The sequence below is a fragment of the Anastrepha obliqua genome, chromosome 2 (genome assembly GCF_027943255.1).
Source record: "Anastrepha obliqua isolate idAnaObli1 chromosome 2, idAnaObli1_1.0, whole genome shotgun sequence".
Taxonomy (NCBI): Eukaryota; Metazoa; Arthropoda; class Insecta; order Diptera; family Tephritidae; genus Anastrepha; species Anastrepha obliqua.
In genome coordinates, this window is record NC_072893.1 from 35,588,347 (window position 1) to 35,611,290 (window position 22,944).

The 22,944-nt window shown below is 34.2% G+C and overlaps 1 long non-coding RNA gene across 1 annotated transcript; it reads right to left on the minus strand.

Moving 5' to 3' along the window:
- Positions 1 to 8,783: 8,783 nt before the first annotated feature.
- Positions 8,784 to 10,016, minus strand: LOC129237089 (uncharacterized). Its single transcript, XR_008581741.1, has 3 exons — positions 9,774 to 10,016; positions 9,214 to 9,304; positions 8,784 to 8,863 (listed from the first exon to the last, which is right to left on the minus strand). It is a non-coding gene; the product is annotated as an uncharacterized LOC129237089 (long non-coding RNA).
- Positions 10,017 to 22,944: the final 12,928 nt, after the last annotated feature.

Genomic DNA, 22,944 nt, shown 5'->3' on the forward strand with positions numbered 1-22,944 from the left:
CAGATTTATTTAAAAATAGTCAAGCATTCGACTGATCGAACGAACAATGTAACTCATAACCGCGACAAATATATGCCGGATATCATATTTGAAAAATAAATACCATGAAATTATGAATAAATAGATTATAATAAAAAAAATTCATACAAACAAATTCATTCAAAATATTTTGATAATTTTGTAGCAGTTTTCTTGGTTGAGGAACATAAGGCAGTGGACCGGTATACAACGTGTGGATCCCCTGGAAAGCAGCTAGAGACCGCGAATTATTTTCAAATATAGTTCAAAATTTAAATTAAAAAAAATTTTAGTTAAAAAGTACTAAAGTTATTCATGTATTAAAAAAATCGACGCTCTATGAAAAGTGTTCATCGCGCGCTCCAGCCGGCTTATGGTGCTCATCGATGAGGCCTGTTTTTTTCAATTTCAAACGTTTATTAACAAAAAATGGTTACAAATTTAATCTTCAAAATAATAGCCATCGCTAGCGACACATTTTTCCCTTCTCTCAGGCAATTTGTGGATGCCGCGCCAAAAAAAATTGGCCGTCTTTGGCCGCAAACCAATCATCGACATATTTAAGAGCGACAAAAATGCATTGCAATTCAAACAAGACATTTGGGAAGGTTTAAAAATACGCCTGGCGACATCTATGGATTAATAGCTGAAAGTCTCATTTCAAACCTGGTACTTAATAGCTACTTCAGTAAGCAAAATTGCCGTATTAGAGTTGAAGAGCAACCCAAAACCATTCAAGAAAAGTCATTGCATCCATTGAAAACAATTGTTTGGTGCGGCCTATGGGCTGAAAGAATCATCGGCACATATTTTTTAAAAGGCGAGGTTGGGGCAATGTAACAGTGAATGGCGAACGCTATCGCACCATAAACAACTTTTTAATACCGGACATTGAAGCCTGTGATCTCTACAACATTTGGTTCCAACAAGACTGCGCTACTTGCCATACAGCACGTGGAACAATGCATTCACTGCGGATTGGCTATCAAGATCATGTGATATCACACCTTTAGACTTTTATAAGTGGAGGTATGTAACGTTTTAGTGCTTTGTGGATAAACCAGCTTCGATTGAGACATTGGAAGCCAGCATTACTAAAGTTATTCACGGGATACCAACCGAAGTCCTCCAGCGAGCCATTCAAAATTAGACTTTACGGATAGCCCAATTACGATGCAGTTGCGGCCAACGTTTCAAAGGGATTATATATATATCTATATATATAAAAATGAAATGATGTTCGTTTGTCCGCATTTTTTTGGGCCGATACGAGGCCAATTTTATTCGTTCTTTTTTCATATTATAGGGATCCACTAGGGGAAGGTTTTTAGCAAAAAAAAATTTCTTTTAAATATTTTCTTCATATAAAAAAAAGAAAAAATCAAAATATTGTCCAAAACAAAACTTGCTCGATTGTTAGATTAAAGTAAGTTTCGAATCGACATTCATTTTATGTGTACAACTTTTTTTGAATTTTTTGTATGTATTTGTATTGTGATACAGAAATGTATTGTGATACAGAAATGTATTGTATACAGAAATTTCAAATGATTCGAATGAAAATTTTTTTTTTTTTTATTTCTTCCATAAAATATTACACCTGTCGTTAGACAATAAGTAATTTGATTTACAAAAAGATGGAATGAGAGTGATATTGAAGGGCCAATGCCCCCAAGCTCATTTAGAAGAAATATATACATATTATTTAAAAACAAGTGGTTAACAAACAATATACGATTAGTTGACAATTGATTACAAGGATTTTGCAAGATCTGTTGGTGTTTGACGGTTAAGCCGACTTTGGGTAGATTTTTCTTTATTTGGTAGTCTTCTCATCATAGGATTTGTATGCCTTAATAGTCTATTTATGTGTCTTCTGCTAGCGCTTTGTATTGTTTCATCAATAGTATCGATGTCAAGGTCGCGATGAATATCTGCGTTAGGTATGTACCAGGTGCATTAGTTAAGGTCCTAAGTATTTATGAAAATAATGTTTCAATTCAATTGAGCAATGCTTTCTTTGACCAATTCTATATGGAAATGAATGCGTTTGCAAACGATGTTTTCGGCTATGAACAAATGTTGGAATCGAATGAAAAAGGAAAGAAACGCGAAATGATAAAAAAAATTCTTGGAAAATTTAAAATGAATGGTGCTTCATTGGAAAAATTCAAAGGTAATAAGAACATACACAAGATAAAGTTAGAATTCGAATTTTTAGATTTATTTTGTTTATTTCTCATTTTTTTCAGAAGTACACCACACAACAACTCATTCCAACTCTGATTTTGAAATCCTGTTGGAATTGGTGATCGATAATTTTGTCACTATAATGGTCAATGGAAATTTGCGTATATCAGACCCTGCATATTATTTACCATATCAACTTTTTATGGAACATATGGACCAAATGAACATAAAAAAATAATTTAGTTTTGTTTTGATTTTTTGCAACATTTTGGTTTTCAGTTAATACAATAAAAACAATACTGTTTTTTCGTGAACACAAAATTCTAAATTTATTACGTTGTTTGTTTAGAATTTTTTTAGAAAAAAAGTAAATTTTTTGGTTTTGAGGAAATTTGTTTATTGTTGCTATTTGTGAAAGCGTAGATATTTGTAAGTATTTGACTATAATCCTAAAAGTTAATGGAATACCACTATGACACAAAGAAAACATTTTTTCAAAGGGGTGTCTTTCGAAAATTATAAAAAAAATTGTTTTAAAAAATTTTGAAGAAATAAAGTAAAATAAAAAAATTTCGAAAGCATGAAATTTTTTCAAAACCAAATTTTCCTCAAAAAGATAAAAGAAATTTCTTCGAAGAGGTGTTTTTCTAAAATTACAAAAAAAAAAATTTCAAAAATTTTAAACAAATAAAATAAAATAAAACTTTCTCAAGGGTATGAAATTTTTTCAAAACAAAATTTTCTGAAAACCAAACAAAATTTAAAAAAAAAATGATGTTTTCAAAGCATTTCATATTCCACTATTAATAGAGAATACATTTTTTCGAGGGGTTGTTTTTCAAAGCGGAAAAAAATCTTTTTTAACAAATCAATTTAAACTTTTACAAAAGTATGAAATTTTTTCAAGAACAAAATTTTCTCAAAAACGTTAAATTAAAAAAAAATAGTTTTTTCAAAATATTTAATTTTCAGCAATTAACTGAGAAGAAATTTGTTAGAGCGAAGTGTTTTTCAAAACTCCAAGAAACACTTTTTAACCAAAAAAAATAAACCTTTTTTCAAAAACAACAGGAATGATAACATTGCCTAACAATTTCTGCACTTTTGCACAGTCTAAAGAGGCATTGATACAGAGTGTATTTCCAAACATAGTTCAACATTACAAAAACCATGATTGACTCAGCGAAAGAGCAATTTTAGCTGGGAAAAATAAGGACGTCAATGATATAAATTCAGCTATTTTAGATCAAATACCTGGTGACATAGTTGCATATAAGTAAGTCAATGGACACTATTACTGATCAAGATGAGGTCGTAAATTATCCAACTGAATTCTTAAACTCACTCGATTTGCCAGGCTTACCACCTCATAATTTACGATTAAAAATTGGAGCACCGATTATTATGCTGCGCAATAGTAATGTGCCCCGACTTTGCAACGGTATCAGACTCGCTGTGAAGAAGCTAATGGGTAACGTTATCGAAGCAACAATTTTGAAAGGGAAGTACAAAGGAGAAGACATTTTGATACCCTGAATTCCACTGATTCCGGCGGATTTACCATTCGATTTCAAACGTTTGCAGTTCCCTATTCGCCTTGCCTTCGCTATGAGAATTAATAAGGCGCAAGGACAGTCTCTACAAATGTGCGGTATTAATTTAGAATACCCAATTTTTTCTCATGGACAATTGTATGTAGCTTGCTCACGAGTTGGCAAACCATCGTCATTATTCACGCGAAAGATGAAAAAACCAAAAACGTTGTCTACCAAAAAGTGTTACAATAAAGTTCGAATGAAATTGTATCAAAGAATTTCCTTTGTTTCGTATTAATTTTATTCTCTTTCAGCAAATCATTGAATTTATCGTCTAGCGAAGCGGGCGATGGTACGCTAGTTATATATATATATATATACTAGCAAACCCGGCCCCCTTCGCTGGGCACACTAAAATAGAATAGATATGGTTTAGAACAGAAAATATATGCTTTTCATATTATTTATTTCTTTATTCTTTATTCAAGCGCTTTGGCATTAACAATATTTTTTGTTTTTCTATTTGTTTTTGAGTAAATATAAAATATAAATTGAAAATCAGGAAAAAAGAAGATTGTTTTTAAATTTCAAATCAACGCATATGATCATCCATGAATTTTTCATTTCAATTTATATGTTTTATTAAGCATTGGAGCTTTTTTAACCATTATCCATTTATATTTTTCAAAAAAAAAAACGAAAAAATTTTTTTTCCACGAACACATAATTTCATTCGGATTTCACATTAAATTCTCAAATTTCGTAAGAAATTATTCACTGTTCCAAAATCCACTCCAAAAAAATTCACAAACAATTTTTACATGTTGCACTTACTTTTTCCTTATGGCATCCAAATCAGAAAGAAATATTGACACATTCTAACTCACACTGTCAATTTGACAGTTCAGTTCCGCCCCAAGCGTTAAAAAAGTAAGCGACATTATGGCTGGTTCAAAAGAACGATGTACCCGTTGCCAGTGCTCCGAATTACAACCACATTTTACGAAACCCATTTTCAATACTTACTTAACAATGTGCGTAAGTTTGGTTTAATTCGGTGCAAAGACACGGCGGGTCCACGTTTTGGCATATATTTCGAGACCCTAATCATCAATAGGTATGAAAATTACCCCGTATTAAAGCACTTATCAACAGCTTTCATTTGATACCCATATTGTACATACACAACCAAAGGTTACCCGGGTCCACGTTTTGACCTATATCCCGAGACCCCAGTCACGTAGCGGCATGAAAAATACTTTGTACTAAAGTAGTCACCAACAGCTTTCATTTGATACCCATATTGTACATACACGTCCGAAGGTTACCCGGGTCCACGTTTTGACCTATATCTCGGGACCCTATCTACCAATAGGTATTCAAACTATACGGAAATCATCTTCAATACCTACTTAACAATGTGTGTAAGTTTGGTTTAATTCGGTTCAAAGACACGGCGAGTCCACGTTTTGGCATATATTTCGAGACCCTAGTCATCAGTAGGTATGAAAATTACCCCGTATTAAAGCACTTATCAACAGCTTTCATTTGATACCCATATTGTACATACACAACCAAAGGTTACCCGGGTCCACGTTTTGACCTATATCTCGAGACCCCAGTCACGTAGCGGCATGAAAAATACTTTGTACTAAAGTAGTCACCAACACCTTTCATTTGATACCCATATTGTATATACACATCCGAAGGTTACCCGGGTCCACGTTTTGACCTATATCTCGGGACCCTATCTACCAATAGGTATTCAAACTATACGGAAATCATCTTCAATACCTTCTTAACAATGTGTGTAAGTTTGGTTTAATTGGGTTCAAAGACACGGCGAGTCCACGTTTTGGCATATATTTCGAGACCCTAGTCATCAATAGGTATGAAAATTACCCCGTATTAAAGCACTTATCAACAGCTTTCATTTGATACCCATATTGTACATATACAACCAAAGGTTACCCGGGTCCACGTTTTGACCTATATCTCGAGACCCCAGTCACAGAGCGGCATGAAAAATACTCTGGACTAAAGCATTCACCAACAGCTTCCATTTGATACCCATATTGTACATACACAACCAAAGGTTACTCGGGTCCACGTTTTGACCTATATCTCGAGACCCCAGTCACAGAGCGGCATGAAAAATACTCTGGACTAAAGCATTCACCAACAGCTTCCATTTGATACCCATATTGTACATACACATCCGAAGGTTAACCGGGTCCACGTTTTGACCTATATCTCGAGCCCTATTTCCAAAATAAAATATAATCCATGTTACTCGTGGATGATGTAGCTTTCGAATGGTGAAAGAATTTTTAAAATCGGTCCAGTAGTTTTTGAGCCTATTCGTAACAAACAAACAAACAAAGTTTTCCTCTTTATAATATTAGTATAGATATAGATATAATTGGCGCGTACACCCTTTTTGGGTGTTTGGCCGAGCTCCTACTCCTATTTGTTGTGTGCGTCTCAATGTTGTTCCACAAATGGAGGGACCTACAGTTTCAAGCCGACTCCGAACGGCAGATATTTTTATGAGGAGCTTTTTCATGGCAGAAATACACTCGGAGGTTTGCTATTGCCTGCCGAGGGGCGACCGCTATTAGAAAAATGTTTTTCTTAATTTTGGTGTTTCACCGGGATTCGAACCGACGTTCTCTCTGTGAATTCCGAATGGTAATCACGCACCAACCCATTCGGCTATGGCGGCCGCCTCAAAGGGATTAGCTTTAAAAAATAAATGTCATGAATGGTTCTACGCTAAAATTATAAAGACTACCCAATCAATTTGAATGTTTATTGTTTTATTTTAATTTAAAATCCGATACCACTAAGTGCCCTTTACATCGTGAAATATGGCTCACTAAAGGCATTCAGCAGAAAATATTCAGAACTTTTTTACTTTACCAATATGAAGATAAGCTTAAATGATACTCACACATTCGCCATTTGATTAAAAGTGATTGCAGTTTCCTGTTCGTTTGCCCTTTACGAAGACAGTCAATAAAGTGCGAGACCAGTCGCTGCTTCAGATTATTGTAAAAAACACGCGTTTTCAGCAAACAACCGCTACCGCGAGCCTACTTACTCGTTTATATTCCGTTATGTCTAACAAACTATATCAACTACTCGCTAGTAATGAAGTAAGTCAATCACAAACCATATTTTTATACGAAAAATGGTTCTCTGAGATCACTTCGCATATTGTGCTTCCAAAAATGCAGTGCAGGTTGCAAATGAACGAAGGTGAACCGCAGTAATGTTGCTGTGAGTTAATTGAGCTACTATGCGCACAACCCTGATATAAAGAACTTTTTACCAGGCAGCAAATTAGTATGCAAAGTGAAAAAAATTATATTAAAAAATTCAGTGTTTTTAAAATGCAAAGCAAGGATGCACGCATACACACACACACTCTCACAAAAAAGTATCACTTGTATAAACAATCAAACTGACAATTAAGTCAGTCATCGATTAAGTCATTTAACTGTACTTGACAGCTTTGTTGGGTAGTTTTTCATGTTTTTTTTTTTTCTTTTTTGTTTTTCCGCTTATTTTATTTTTCTTTGCCCTATGGAAAAAAGCATAGAAACAATCAAAAATACCAATGGATTTCACTGAACTGCTGTATGCAAAACAGTTTTACAAAAAACAAAAAAGAAACACAGATCTCACTGCATCTCTTCCTGAGGACGAAAAGATAATAGTCATCACACATTTTCACATTTTCAGGAAAGACAAAAAACTTTGTAAATATTTCTATGCAAATACTTTTTAAACTCTGTAAAAACAAGGTGGCTTCTGCTCTGGCATATTTAAATCACAATTTATTATGAACCTATAAGGAAATGTAAAAAAAGTAAGTGGCGCAAAATTAATCACCCTATGGGAAAATTTATAACTTTCCCCCTAAATCCACTGTCTACAGAATTTTTCTTAAATTTCAAATTTGTAGGTTATTATACTAAAATTTAATAAGTTAAAAACTACACACAAAAAACCTTCTATAAATTCTAACTAAATTCCGCCTTGACGGTGTTGCGCATTTTCTCCATATTTAAAATACGCTATTTTTGTTTTTGGTGAAATTGACTGCATTTGATGAGTTTAGCTTATCAAATATATAAACTTTTTGGTACCTCTTTAACGATGCCACTTTTTACTGTTACTTTTTGGCCCCCGTAGCCACATTCACATGGAATACTCCTTAAAAATTTGTGAGCTCGAGATATTTTTTAGCCTTTTGGGTTTTTTTCAGCTGTATGTTGTAGTTTTAGTTAGTCAGCGCGACATTCTAAGATGTCTAATGTTCATTCAGTTTTGAGCTTATACCAAGTCACTTGACAGTAGTTCTTCGAAACCTCCATCTAGCCCGAATAAAAGCCGATAGATGACTGACGTTTGGTGGCGTTTTGGAAATTATATTTTAACTCTTCATAAAACAAAAAATAAATAAGGAATTGGCGCGCGCTCTTCTGTTAGGTGTTTCGGCAAGCTTCTCCTCCTATTTGTGGCATGCGTCTGTATGTTGTTCCACAAATGGAGGGGCCTACAGTTTTAAGCTGATTCCGAACGACAAATGGTTTCTTATAAGGAGATCTTTCGTGGCAGAACTACACTCGGAGTTGTGCCATTGGCTGACGAGGAGCGAACGTTATTAGAAACAACTTTTTCTATCATTTTTCTGTTTCATTCACGGATAATAGCACTATGAAGTTGGAAACGTGCCAACCTATTCGGCTACGGCGGCCGCCTTTTTGATCCCTTTTGTTTTTGTTTGACCCTCCATACTTTGCCCTTTTTTATTTTCCAGTTTCACCAAATAGTTTTAGTACATCTTAAAATCAAATGAAAAAGCTCCTTAACTCTCCGTTTTTTTCTTTAGTTGTTTAGTACTCAGAAAAAATGTATTCCAACTTTATTATTTAAGCCCTCACTGATTCAAGATATTTAACAAAATATTTTTCCATGGCAATTTCGAATTAATTAATCGCTACTTGGAATGGAAGTGGTAAATATAATAATCCGCATATATTTTTTAAAATAAAATAAAAAAGAATATTTACGTCATTTTGATGCCGTCTTGCATAACAAACTCCTTCTGCCTGTAAGAATTAGCGATGCGATTCATATCGAAAGCCAGAAGAACGACGAAAAGTTCACGTAAGCAGGTGGACAAGCGAGGTGTAGAGACGAAAAGTTCAGGTAAATAGGTGCACAGGCATGATGCAGAAACGCATGCAGGGTTAGAAGAATATTTGTCATACCAATCAAAGCAGCAGTCCCAAACAAAATAAGAAAAATTTAAAAGTAGACAAAAAAGTATAAATAATTTCGAAGAAAAAAATTAATTCAAATGCGATCAGTTACAAAACCGAAAAAACTACCAAAATTAGGCATAAATAGAAATACCAGCCATGTTTAAACTTAAATTGAAGCCAATGATCAGACGCACCTCTTCTTCTTGTGCCGCATTTCGGCCGGCGAGCGGACATTTTGTGACGATTGCATTCTCGACGATGTACTATAATGGAAGGATGCTTGCACTGCAGAGCCAAATAAGCCGCAACAGTAATGTAGTTATTGTGTAATTGGCAGTAATTGATAATTGCAATTCCATGCCACCGTTAGCAACGTACGGTGTTTGGCGCGTTGATGACGGCGGCGGCCGTAGTAGGCACAGCCGTGTAACGTTGAATGTCGCGCGTGCATGCGTAAGTTTGTGTAAATGTGTGTATTGGGCACGTTGTAAAGTAGATGTGAGTGAGAGTAAGAGTAGGAGTAGGAGTGTTGCCAGAGTGTTGCGAAAACATGGCGAGTTGTAGCCAAGTTGGCGGACCACAGAAAAATTACAGTTAAAGATTAGAGCGCCTAGAGAATTGTGATGCAGGGCGGGTAGAATTTAGTGAGTGTATGGCTGTGTGTATGCTTGTCAAGAGCAAACTAAATGTATGCATGCGTGTGCGTGTGTGTGAAAGGGACAAAGGGTTTTAATGCAGCCGCTTGCTTACATACTTTTAAGCGCTACATTTTATCTATAAACAGCGCACGATATAATTTTTTTTTTCGTTTTTGCTCACGAACTTTTGCTCTGAACTGCACTCTTTGGTGGATTTTTTTTCAGCTTTTTTTTAGTTTACATGACAACTTATTTTGAAAACTTTTCTATAATACTTTGCAACTTAAAGTTGATTTTGTGTAAATTTTTCACCTTTTGCTTAATGCCTCTCGAACTTTTTTTTGTTTTTTGCTATTACACAATCACACTGCGCCGCACACGCGCGCGCGTTTACACACGACAACCTGCCACTGAAAAAGTTGCAAAAATAATTTTTTCACATATTGGAATCATCATTACAAAACGCGTTTTAACACCCACATAGACACTTATGGATATACATACATACATCACATACGTTGACACTGCATACACGCGTCCCAAAAAAAATATCGCCACTCACATAATTTTCACACTACACACATTTTTTTTCATTGGCAAACCGTTGCTGTCAATATGGCCAAGTGCCGCGCGCAGCTGATAAGCAGCCAACTGCCGCTTATAATGGTTTAGTTGTGTTATTTTTCCTTCTTCTTGTTTGTTTGAACTAATTTAATTTTAAGCTTTGCAACATTTTGCTGTCGCTTGAAGTGAAACAGTGGCGGCGCCGCTAATATTTGCTCAAAGGGTTGCCAGTGCGCGCTTGTTTGTGTGTGGGCTGATATGGAGCAGCAAATAATACAAGAATTGCATTTGAACCTCAGTACCAATGGCGAGTCCCAAGTGGAGAGCTGGCTATGCCACTGTCGGTCACTGTGGCAAGCCTTGACTTTGGGGTAATTAGTGAAGACAACAAAGAAAGAAAATAGCTAAAGTGAAGCGTAAGCGCATAAATGAAACCCAGGTGCGTTGACAGTGTTGCGCGGTTAAAGTGTAGGCCCTATTGCAGCAACTATTTGTGAGAAGAAATGCATTTAGTGCAAAACAAAAAGTTAATCAGACTCGTAAACCAAATAAAAAAAAGAGGGCATGACAAGTAGTTTTAAGTCTAAGCAAAATATGCACACTAAAGCTGAATTCCTTTTCCCCATAGATGCGCACTTTGCAGTAACAGTATTCTTTTACAAATTACTGGAAAAACTTCTAGTCGAAATATTTTTTTTTAATAATTACTGGGAAAATTCCAGTTAAAATATTTTTTTTTTAATAATTACTGGAAAAAACTCCAGTCGAAATAATTTTTTTTACTGGAAAAATTCCAGTTGATTTCTGGAAAAATTCCAGTTGAAATATTTTTTTTTTAATAATTACTCGAAAAAATTCCAGTAGAAATATTTTTTTTACTAATTACTGGAAAAAATTCCAGTCGAAATATTTTTTTTTACAGATGAAATATTTTTTTTTAATAATTACTGGAAAAAATTCCAGTCGAAATATTTTTTTTTACAGATGAAATCTTTTTTTTACTGATTACTGGAAAAAATTCCAATAGAAATTTGTTTTTTTTTACTAATTACGAGAAAAAATTCCAGTTGAAATATTTTTTTTTTACTAATTACTGGAAAAACTCCAGTAGAAATTTGTGTTTTTTACTAATTACTAGAAAAAATTCCAGTCGAACTATTTTTTTTTACTGGACAAATTCCAGTTGAAATATTTTTTTTTAATAATTACTCGAAAAAATTCCAGTAGAAATAGTTTTTTGTACTAATTACTGGAAAAAATTCCAGTCAAAATATTTCTTTTCACAGATGAAATATTTTTTTTTATAATTACTAGAAAAAATTCCAGTCGAAAAATTTTGTTTTACTGATGAAATATTTTTTTTTTATTGATTATTGGAAAAAATTCCAGTCGAAATATTTTTTTTACAGACGAAATATTTTTTTTTAATAATTACTGGAAAAAATTCCAGTCGAAATATTTTTTTTTACAGATGAAAAATTTTTATACTGATTACTGGAAAAAATTCCAATAGAAATTTGTTTTTTTTACTAATTGCTGGAAAAAACTCCAGTAGAAATTTGTTTTTTTTTTACTTATTACTAGAAAAAATTCCAGTCGAACTATTTTTTTTTTACTGGAAAAATTTCAATTGAAATATTTTTTTGATATTTTGATAAAAATTTGTTAATTTTTTTTTATATCCATAAAATTCGAAATTTTGATGAAAATTTATAAAACTTTTTTATTTCCATAATAGATATTTAGAATTCAATACTTTAAGCTCTTAAGGGCATGCTTTTGTATTACTTTGCAATCGAAAAAAAATTCTAAACCCAGTTATTTTCAATTATTTTCCGACTGAGCATCGCTGAAGCACTTCCATTTGCTATGGAGCCCACGAACTACTTCTAGAATTGTGGAAATAGTCAATATTGCCAGATCATTCGCTGTTCGTGTTCTTTAGTCGGAATTAATCGAATGACTAATTCCCTTGGTTTTGTTGTAAGAATTCAAATTGTTAGTTGTCTCTTGATCGTCTTCCATCGTGCTGCAAAGCGCCCCTGCTTAGTTTAAATGCTCAACTGCTGCTGCCAGCTTTCAGCCAACCAGACAGCCAGACAGTCAGCGTTACAAACTTGGGTCTAAGCAAATTTTCGTGTACTGCATTTCTATGTAGTAACCTTTTAACTCAAACAATAGAAAACATAAGTAAAGGACAAAATAAAAATTCTTATTTTTTCTCTCAGTTACCGCTTTATTTTCACTTAAACTCGTATTGACATATGCTTTGCAAAATTTAACATTTCTCATTTGTTTTCACAATAAAAAAAAAACACAAAACAGAAATGCAGAAGTAAAACACAAACAACTATCTGAAAAAAACTGTTCTGCTTTTTTTCTATTTCCATACGATAATAAACGACTTTCAAAATTCCAATGAATTTCCCAAAGTCTTAGAATAGCAGCAAAACACAATAATAGCATAGTTGTTGTTTTAGTTTATCGACGGTGCCTGTTACCTATTCGTTGCCACCTTCCACGTACTTGGCTTTTTTCTAAGCAAAATCGCACATCAATTTCCACCACCCGTCAAGCCTTTTTTTGCCTTAATACGCTCGTTGCCTTCCGCTCTGAACACACACGTACATATAGCTGTGTGTGTGTATGTGCATGCCTCTAGTGTGTTGTTTTTGTTTTTTTGTATTTGTTAGTTTGTTGGTTTTTTGCTTACGCTGCTGGCGTTTTTATAACTTTTTCCACCGCTTTTGTTTATATAAAATTTTATGGTCCAATAGTTGATATTTCGGTATGAACAAGCGGAATTTAATTGTTATAATTAAAATAAGCAGAGTGCACAAATGCGAAGAAACTGGGCATATTCAAGAAACAATTAAAAAATCTCATGGTAATTTTTTAGTATACACTCGCATTTGATATGAAAAAGCGTGTAGGCCGTGTAGAGAAATACATTAGTACCGAACTGGTGCACAACTGGTCAATTTAGAACTACTTCAATGTTTTCTTTCTTTTCCTTATAAATTACTTGTAAATTTTAGGGTTCTGTCTTAAGAATAGTTCATAGTTCACCCACTAGTAGCCATTCATATATTCCGGAGCTACTTTTCAGTTAACTCAAATTAACCAGTCTGACCCTGTAACAGTCACACACCACGAGTCTATTTGGGAAAGGTATTAGAAAAAATGGATGGTATCTATGCTAGCAGATATACTGTAAGATGGAGGCTTTAAAATATTTTCCGAATTTGAGCCAAAAAAAGTTCTGGACAGAAGAGGTTTAGTACGCTTTACATCTCTTCTTCACAGTTTGGAACTACAGTGGAAACTTGATTATGGAACACCTCGATATTTGGGACACAATTTTGTTTTTTCTTTGCGTACTCAGTACTTGCGACATTAGAAAATGTGTACCTCGATAGTTCCAAAATTGTTTGCTTTGCCCTTCTTTTGCCCTTTTTACGTTGTTTTTTTGTTTAGAAAAAAGGTCCGGAAAGTATAGTCGATGTCATCATGATAATGACATTTTTTGAATTGAATCAGCTGAATGAATTTAAGTACCGTTGAACTCATTTGCAGACGAAATGACAGTTTTGCGTTAACTTTTGCTTGGTGTGGTCTCATAATGGCAAAGATAAAATTTACGTTGCTTACAATGAAAGAAAAAGCTGACATTCTGAACAAATTAAATGCGCGAGTTTCCATTGATGCATTAGCTAAAAACTTGTACGCAAATAAAGCAGCAATAACTTGTATTAAAAGCAATGAACAATCCCTAAAAAAGTTTGTTACGCGATCTGAATCTGGTCCAGCTAAAAGGAAGACTATTAAGATTTCTGTGTTTCTAAAGCTGGAAAAGGCGTTGTTCAATTGGTTTGCAGATCAAAGGGGCAAAAACTTATAAATAACAAGTGATAAGTTAAAAAATAAAGCTAAGTTATTCAGGCAAAGCCTGGAGGCTTCCATGTTAGCAACGATTGGGTTGGAAACTTTTAAAAAAGGCATGGATAACGATTGCTAAAAGTTCCCGGATAAAAAATATCAAATAAGAGTGGCCCGATCAACCCATTTTTGGACCAATTTACCAAAACAATTATGGATTTAGGTTATTCAAAAAAGCAGATGTACAATGCCGATTAGTCTGGCTTACTTTGGAAACTCTCACCCGATAAGACTCTTGTGCGCTCAACTCTTATGCTCCGGGGCATAAGATCAGTAAGGAGAGAACAACATTCCTTGCAGGTGCAAATGCTGTCGGAAATCATAAAGTAAAAATAATGGTTATTGGGAACTCGGCGAACCCGTGTTAAGGGGACAGATACCTGTAAAATTTCGAAAAAAAAATTTTTTTCCATAAAATGTTAAGGGGGAACACCACTGTGACTTTTCAAAAAAATTTATTTTTTTTGCATTTCCTTAAAGTAGATATATTCAAAAATATTAACTGCAAATCTTGAAAATTGACGAATTTATACCCAATAAAATACAACAGGGCGCGCTCTCACTGAGCGCCGCCAATGAAAACTTTAAAGGCATTTTTCTCAAAACGACTTTTCCGAACACGGTGGCCTCGATTTCTCGAAGCCACCTAAGACGATGTATAGATTAGGAATTTTTTTTTGGTTTTTTGCTTTCAGATGATTTTTAACCGCTGTATCGTGGCCACCAGGATGCATCAGATTTTTATGACGTCATTGCATTAATATTAATAACAATTGTAGTTTTTAATATTTTTTAATCAAAATGTGTGTCAGTATAGTTGAATATATGTTAAATAAATTATAATCTGTCCGATCCTCAAATAATCATCCCTACTTATAAAAAAAAATTCATGAATATCACTTAATTTTCACGCCTTGACAACGGTGTTCCCCCTTAATATAATCCTTTGAAAATATGTCAATCAATTTTTAGAACGAAAATTCAAGTATTTCTTATATTATAGATCATCAAGGTATAGTTACGTTGGGAGAGGTATAGTTACGTTGTATTCAAACTTTAGACGCGTTTTTCTCAAAAGTATATTTTTCGAATTGGCGTACACGATACCTCGAAAAGTTATTGACCGGTCACCCTGAAATTTGGCACACATCTTTTTTTATGATATTACTTTCTATGTGAGTTTACAATTCAAAAATTTTTCGAAAAAACAAATTTTTCGAAGCAAAAATAGTGGGAAAATTCGAACCAAAACTCTTTTTTTGAAGCATTTTATTCCACGATTTTTTTTCATTTGTTTTTAATTGATATGGAAATTATGACATTTATAAACAAAAAAATGTTTTGGTTTTTTGTATTCAGACCACTGACGGCGATGCTACAATGCCCGCCGATTGAGAAGCCCCGCTGTGACCTTCCTGGAAGAATTGAGTGTACATCCGCCATTTTAAAGGATTAATATAAAAAAAAAAATTTTTCATTATTTTAATATATTAGTAAACTGTATGCCAATTTTGAAAAAAATATATTGACTTCTTCATTTTAAATAATTTTAAAGAAAATCAGGGAAAATATGGCCTTTTACAGGTATCTGTCCCCTTAATTAAAAAATCTTGCTGATATGCCTATTGTCTACAAAGGAAATAAAAGTGCTTGGATGACCTTAGCTTTACTTGATAAATGGTATGTGAATTTTTTGTCAAAACAGAGAATCCAGTTTTAGTCAAAAATTGCTTAAATAAACAGATAAAGGAGTTCATTCGTGCACAAAATCTTTCGCGAACCGCATTCTTCTTCTTGAAGGTAAAAAACTAGAAGAAGAGGACGCCCAAATATTAATAATGTCCAGCCCATGAATCAAAACGTTATAAGGCTTTCTAAATTCAACTGTAAAAAATCACTCTCAGGTCACATTGTTGCTCCTGGAGAATCCACTGAGTCACTGTGAAATATTGACATGAAAAATGCATTATGCTTTTTAGCTGTTTTACTGTAACATCAATTCAGTCATCTCTTCGAAAACTGTTTCAAAAAAACGTCCAACTGGCATTGTGTCGAAATGATTCCTCTTTCGGAATTACGATTACAGATACCTGAGAATGCATACAATACTCGATTCATTGCAACTTTGCTTCGGAAAGTATGTAGAACCATTGCAGCAAGTCTTCCAATCTGAAACCGAGCAATAGGTTGCTGAACCTCATTCAGAACCCACAGCTTTAAATGAAAAATGCGGTAATGAAAACAACGAAGCAGTCGGTGAATTTACTAACGCCGTAAAGCTAATTACAAATAAAATTACATCGGAGGCGGCAATATCAGCATTCAATATATGCTTGGATCGGGCAGAACGAAACAATGCTTGCTTAAAGGGTGCTTTGACTCAGAAATAGTATAATACTGAACAAGCCTTTGAATACAAAACAAACCAAAATCGAAAATTTCTTTAATTTCAAATGGAACTTATCACTTTAAAGTGTATTTAATTAATATAATATGAAGAAACTTGGATTGCTATCAGTAAAAAAACTATTTTGATTTACATGGAAAAAACTCAGTACTTGCGACAACTTACACCGAGCCCGGTTTTCATTACGTCCAAGAATCGAGTTTTTACTCTCGCTGGATTCCCAAATTATGTGCACTTCTATCTAGCAGAAATAAAAGCTATAGTGGTTCGCCCTACTACCGCCTTTGGATAGTCCATGCCAGATCACCGGCAGAGGTGCTAAATTCGATTTCGACACACCAAAATCAACTCAGGTTTTATTTTTCCATGTAAGATAAAACAGAAATGTATAAATCCCATAATTTCTTACTAGCATTTACTGAATTCGAAAATAACCGCATCGAAATTTCTTATTTCAGTCCGACTCAAGCTAACATAGCAACTTACTGCATTAGCGCCTCTGGCCGTCAGATGGCCTACCTACGTTAGTAATTCGAATAAGTGAGAAAGTGAGTATTCACTTTTACTTTTCGGTGCTTATACTAGCAAAATCAGAAAATATATAAATAAATGCTACTCGCAAATGCGTCATGATTAGACGATTAGCAATTGGCGAAATCGTCCAAGTTCCGAGCCAGAACTTTATTTTACTCGTTGAAGGCTTCCCCGCAGGGTACGAATACACTCTTAATTGTGTTTATTATCATTTCAAGCTGTTTTAGTGTAATTTTGTGTTAGGACGCGTTTAGGTCGGCAAGCTGAGAGGGCACGCTTTTTGAAAGCAAATGTTTTTAGTAGCTCTGTTGGAAAATACGCTTTATTTTAAATAAATTTGAAATTAATTTTTACATTTATTTTTAAATTCGCCTAAAAGAAGAATAGTTGTGTGTGGTACTTGAAACTTGTACGAGAACAGAAAGTTTGGTTAAAAATGAATTGCGTATATAGTATTTCCGAGTTCAGTCTACTCATAACTTAACTGACTCTTAATGAAACTGAAAAATCTATACTTAATACATCGGACGCGAAAATTGCGCGTTTCTTTACCACTCGGTAAGGAATATCATCATATCCCGTTGGTTGGTTGGTGTAAGTGATGATTCACTAAGAATCTAATTGGCGCTTCCGCACCTTGCCATATCCTCGCTACCAACAAGTTATACGGGTCATTCTCATACTATATCCAGTTTGTCCGATTGAGAAACCTTATAAGGCTGTTTTTGTCTGTAATAGCCAGCTCTTTGAGGCTCTCAAAAAGTGGTTTGCCAAAAGTTAACAACCCCTTTTTATATAAGGCAGGGCATTCGTAGATGAAGTGGAAGATAGTTGAATTTTTCTCCGGTTGATTACAACTATGACAGTATAAATTGCAATGGATACCCATTTTGACTGCTTGCTCACCTATGGGCCAGATACCAGTTATCATTACAATGATTCTGCAAGCCTCTTTCAGTTCCATTTTGATCAATGTTAACGTTTGTTTGTGGTTGTAGGTGGGCCGCAATGTTCTGCCGACTTTGCATGTCGTCCGATCTCTCCATCTGCAATCCGCGTAGGTGTTTTCATGAGATTTTATTCTTGATTACTCCTAGTGGTATGAATACCGATTCTCCAAGAATGCTGCTCATGGTAGATCCCCATCTTGCCAGTTAGTCTGCTTTCTTTTCCTTCAAGATTCCGATGTCATAGAACCTAGACTAAGGCAACGTTTTGGGTTACGCTCAAAGTTATGAGGCTATTCCGGCTTTATTACTGTCTGTCTTTTTCAAGATGTACATAACTATTACTCGTATGAGCGTATTTAAGCTACAGAGAGCATCTTTTTTACACTTTGCCCTCGGATTCACCTCACAGTTTTTGTAAAACCCGGCTCAATAACAGGTTCTAATCACCCATAGTTTGCCAATTCATCGGCCAATTTGTTACTGTCATACCCAGTCTTCGCATACTATGTACAAGCTTGCTGCCCTTATCGACTGCATTTAGCATCAACTTGAATTCGTGGAAAATTTGTGTACTTTATATTATCCATTTAGCTACACCAAAAATGGCAGTAGCCTTTAATTGAAGAAAATCTCTACATATATTAATATCGAGTGTGTAGGAAAATCAAAAGTTTTCTTCAAAGTACAATCCAGGAGTTCCTCATACCTTGACTTAGAAGGCGAAGAAATTATTTACCAAAATTTCTTAAAGAAATTCTGGGGAGCCCTTGTCCTCTATAAGGCAGACCGACGTTGGCGCCAGTACAAGCAGAATATGTAGATTCAGCTAAAGCAAAGACCAACAATTTACTGAGATCTCCTCCTGAGGTTGTATCATGAAATCGTGATAATGCAATTCCGAGTATGCTCAAAGTACCAAAGCCCGCCCAAAAACCAGGTGTTTACTCCCACACTGCCCACAAACTTCGTAGTCCCGGTTTACCTTCTACTCCACATGAGTATTCTTCGTCAATTGCCTGTCCCGAATTACTTCCAAATATTTTTCCGCCGCGTAAATGCAAGTTTACGGTTCTAAGCACAGGCAGGTTCAACTTTGTAATCTTCTTTCGCTCGTAAACAGTGCCAAGGTATTGACAGTCGATAAGTCTTTGGGGGTCACCGTACATAAATTTTATCCAGAATCAACTGTTTTTATGTTGAAATGGTAAAACAACTTGCTAGCGCACGTACATTCTTGAAAAAAGTTTAAACATGATTGGAAGGAAAAGGAAGTCAACTACCGGAGGAGTGGTGAAAGAATGTCATTCAAAGAGCAGCCTATCCTAACCTTCAACGTAGTATAGAAACGGTATTTCCCAGCTACGATTAGCAATATTTCGCTGATTCTGAATGGATCATCACAGTTAGAGGAATAGAGTGATTATTACGTGAAGGCGTGAACACATCTCAAACAAAAAATAATAATTGAATTACTAGTAATTAAGTTACTGCACTTAGGCACTATGCTCCATTGTGGTATTGCCAGAATCCATACTGCCATAAACCCTGTTGCACCACTTAGCATTTGAAATAATCTCTCAAATGCAAAGTTGGTATTGAAATAAACAAAATAATAATAAGCAACAATTAGAAAAATACCCATATTAATTAAACCTTGACAATAGTCTTGATTAACTTAGGGGAGTGGGGGAATCGAGTATAGCGAGAGTGATTCTAGAACTTCTGGGAGAGCTCGTTTACATGTTTATTTATTTGAATATGATAACTCATAAGGTTTGTTCTTGCAGATCAGTGCGGTACTTCTAAACACCTTTGGATACACATATTTATTGGGCTTGTGGCTCAGTGAGTCGGGTAGTCGCTCCGTTGAGAAGAGCTTGCCGCTGCGGGTAGGTGCAAGGCATTCCTGTAGTATGCACGCAGTGTAGGCTATAAATTTGACGCTCCACAACTCTTTGTGAGAAGCAACGATCTACTCGGCAAATGTAGTAATAGTTAGTAACAGAAGTAAGTATACACCGGACACGTTTTCAATTTTCCCCAAATCGACTCCTTCAAACAACCTACGTTATAACAAAATTGTGTTTTATTTACATGAATGAAATACAAAAATCATATTTAATCGAAATAATGACAAAATTTTAAACAGGAACAAAATTATAGCTTTTTATATTCAACTTTATGAAAATTCATGTCTCAAAAGTAAGTACACAGTTCTTCATATTATGAATTTGTGAAATCAAAAACATAATTAAAATCAACTCCTAGTATTTGGTAGGATAACCATTAGACTTTACAATCGCTTTAAGTCGTGATGGCATTGATTTCACCAAGTCTTCAGTTACAGCTGGTGGTATTTTATTCCATTCCTCTTGAAGGACGTTTTTCAGTTGTTCTTTATTTCTAATCGGATGTTTACGTATTCCTCGCTCTAAATGTTCCTATAAATGCTCGATTGGGTTGGTATCCGGGGACTGTGGCGGTGTTTTCAGCTGTTTTCGTACATTGTGTAACAGCCACTCTCGTGCAATGTTGGATGTGTGCTTGTGGTCATTATCCTTCTGGAAGATATACGTTCCACCAAGGCCCAATTTCGTAGCACTTTCTTTTGAATTATTTTTCAAAATATTTAAATAACCATATCGGTCCATAATATTTTCGATAAATACCAAGATGCCAACCCCGCAACCATAGATCCCCAAACCATCTCAGAGCCCCCTCCATGCTTCACAGTGCCAGTCATATTGTTTTGATCCAATTCCCCGTTAACTGTTCTCCAAACTATTTCAAGGCCATCAGATCCACAGACACTGAACTTACACTCATCAGAAAATATGACTTGGTTCTAAAACGTTTGGTCATATTTGTCATGATCTTTTTCGAATGAAATCCGTTTACTCCGATTGACACTACTCACGAAGGGCTTTTTCCTAACGTTGCGCCCATTATAACCAGCACTATGCAAAACCCAGCGAACAGTTTGGGTGCTAAATTGTTTTCCAGTCTCATTTTCAATTTCAGATTTCAATTTGGGGGCACTTATTTTGGGGTTTGTCCTGATTTTCCGTAAGACTAAGCTTTTTCCGCTGGGACTTAAGAGCAGCGGACGCCCACAACGCTCTTGCGGTGCGGTGCTTCGCGCACTTTTATATTTATTCACAATCTTTTGAACTGTAGCAAAAGTCCTACCTATCAATCCACCGATTTCTCGCAATGATTTATGTTCCTTGTGATATTTTATAATCAGTTTTTTTAGGTCATCAGAAGTTCTTTTCCTCTTGGTGCCATTACTAAAAATGCCGCAAAAATTATATTAATACAAAACGTACTTCAATAAACTTTTATACTCACTTTAATTATTTCTTTTTAATAGCTTTAACTTTTTTAATCAAAATAAATGTTATGCTAACTGAACAATCGTTTGCTGTATACTAACTTTTGTGACATTGATTTTGCTTTCATCAAAGACAAAGCAAAGCGTGGATAACGACACCTAAAATTTGCAGCTAAATTAAGGCGCATATGAAAGCTTATCCCAGTACACAATTACCATGTGTAAAATATTTTGATTACTGTTAATATGTAATTCCATAAATGAGGCTACTGTATACTTATTTATGTTACTAACAGTATATCACCTAAAAATATTATATTATTAAACTGCGAAAAAGTAATACGCGAAAATGAGATTTGATGATCTAAACGTTTCGGCAGTAATCTACTGAGTATAAAATTAACATAAAAGTATTAACAGTTGCATTGTCATACGCAAATTACCATATTTCAGCATGCAATTTACAAAAACGCTAAACATTATTAAATGTCAAAAATATGCATCTGTATAAAATATGCATCAAAATAAATAAATGTTCTTGTTTTATTATTCTCTAGTTATTATTATTTGTTTGAATTTATTTAATTTATTTTCATTTAATTTGGAATTTTTTATTTCATTTTATTCAATTTAGTGTAATTGAGCTATGTCATGTCATTTACGTTTGCTGTATTATGATTTATTTCGTTATGTTATGCTTGCCATGTTATTTAATTTAATTTAGTATTATATAATATAGTTTTATGTCATGTTATGTTAAGTTTTGCTCTCTTATGATATCTCATTTCATTTGATATCTCATTTTCAATTGTGTTGTCTACGTTTATTATATCTTGTTTTATCATGCTATGCTTGCTATGTTATTTAACTTTAATTTATGTTATTTTATGTGTTGCTATGTTTGCTTTGTTATTTAATTTAGTTGTATGCCCTGTTATGTCAAATTTTGTTGTCTTACGTTATGTTATGTTATGTCTACTATGTTCCGTTTACTACATTACGTTTTATTTTGTTATGCATGTTACGCTAATTAATTTAATTTAGTGTAATTTAAGTTTATGTCATGTTTTAAGCGTTACGTTTTGTTGTCTTATGTTATATTTGTTATGTTATGGTTACTGTGTTGTGTTTTTTTTAAGTTATGCTCAATTTACTATAATAAGTTTTGTTATGTTATGTTTGCTATGTTATTTAATTGAATTTAGTGTAATTTAGTTATGTCATGTCTGCTACGATATGTTTTGTTATGTCACTATTTACGATTACTGTATTATGATTTCTTATGTTATGTTTGTTATGTGATGCTTGCTATGCTATTATTTCAATTTAGTGTAATTGAATTTTATGTCATGTTATGTTAAGCTTTGCTCTCTTATGTTATGCTGTGTGATGTTTCGTTTACTATACTGCTTTGTTATGTCAAGTTTCCTACATTATTTCATTTAAGTTTTGTTGCCTTATGTTATTTTATGTGTTGTTATGTTTGTTGTGTTATTTAATTTATTTGTATGCCATGTTATGTCAAGTTTTGTTGTTTTTGTTAATTTATGTTGTTTTTC